The 1,010-nt window shown below is 31.5% G+C and overlaps 1 protein-coding gene across 1 annotated transcript in view; it reads right to left on the bottom strand.

Annotated features, from left to right (window-relative positions):
• Window positions 1-1,010, bottom strand: part of LOC109538159 (fasciclin-1) — a gene marked incomplete in the record, with an annotated part of 144,463 nt that overhangs the window by 52,457 nt on the left and 90,996 nt on the right.

Raw genomic sequence — 1,010 nt, 5'->3', positions numbered from 1 at the left:
GAAAAGATTAGTAGGGTTTTGTCCGAAATTCAAAGCTGCAAAAGGTTCTACAAAAATGCTTACAAAGCTGTTAAGGAGGCGAGGTTTTTAAAATTTATTTAACAGTTTTTCACATAAAATACATGAAGATTTTTTTAAGTCAAACTAAATATTAATGCGTTTTTGCGTAGAAAGAATTGCTTAATAAAAACTTTGCTAAAACTGGAAGGACCTGAAACTTTAAAAATCTTCAGAGCGATGAGGGATTTATTAAAAAATTATATCTAAAAACCCGACGGAATTTTCTGACTAGTGCTTAGAGCCCTTTTCATAGAGTGATTCTCAGCCGAACTTTTCCTCTAAAAGTTTTACCCGAAATCCTAACATCATCAAAGATAGAAGCTAAATATTAGGTGATGAACTGAACTAAAAGTTCCAAACTCTCATCCTTCAACAGCCTGATACATTTGATGTTATTAAAACATGTTTCAAAAATGTTCAAGATAAACCTGCCGGAAGGATATTTTGCCTGAAAATCTTATTTAGTAGCGTTAAACATTTCAGAATCAACATTGGCAGGTTCGAAAATTTCTATCCTTCATTTCCTTTCATTAAAAAACGAAGAATACACAGCTGTTAAGGAGGCGAGTTCATAAAATGTGTGTTATAATTGTTAACAGAAAATGCATGAAGATTTTCAGTATTTTGAAGTAAAACTAAAAAATAATGCATTTTTTGCGCAGAAAGAATTGTTAAATAAATACGTTGCTAAAACTGGAAAGACCGGAAATTTTAAGAAAACTTTCAAAATCTTCAGAGCGATGACGATGGCGAATTTTCCAAGAACTTTTTTCAAAACGTTTGCTCTCTGGTCGTTTTTTCAAGACAATCTTATTCACTTTTGGAGAAAAATTAAACAACATTATCTGGTTTTCCTGCCAAACTCGAAGCTGAAAATGGTATTCTAAAATTCCCTGCAAAACAATGAATGAGGCGAATTTTCTAATAAAATTAATTTTGTCATTTTTGGC

This window comes from Dendroctonus ponderosae, unplaced genomic scaffold (genome assembly GCF_020466585.1).
Source record: "Dendroctonus ponderosae isolate FM_Combo_2020 unplaced genomic scaffold, Dpon_F_20191213v2 Dpon_F_20191213_1, whole genome shotgun sequence".
In the NCBI taxonomy this organism is placed as follows: Eukaryota; Metazoa; Arthropoda; class Insecta; order Coleoptera; family Curculionidae; genus Dendroctonus; species Dendroctonus ponderosae.
The sequence above is the reverse complement of the archived record's forward strand: the minus strand, read 5'-3'. Positions and strand labels throughout refer to the sequence as shown.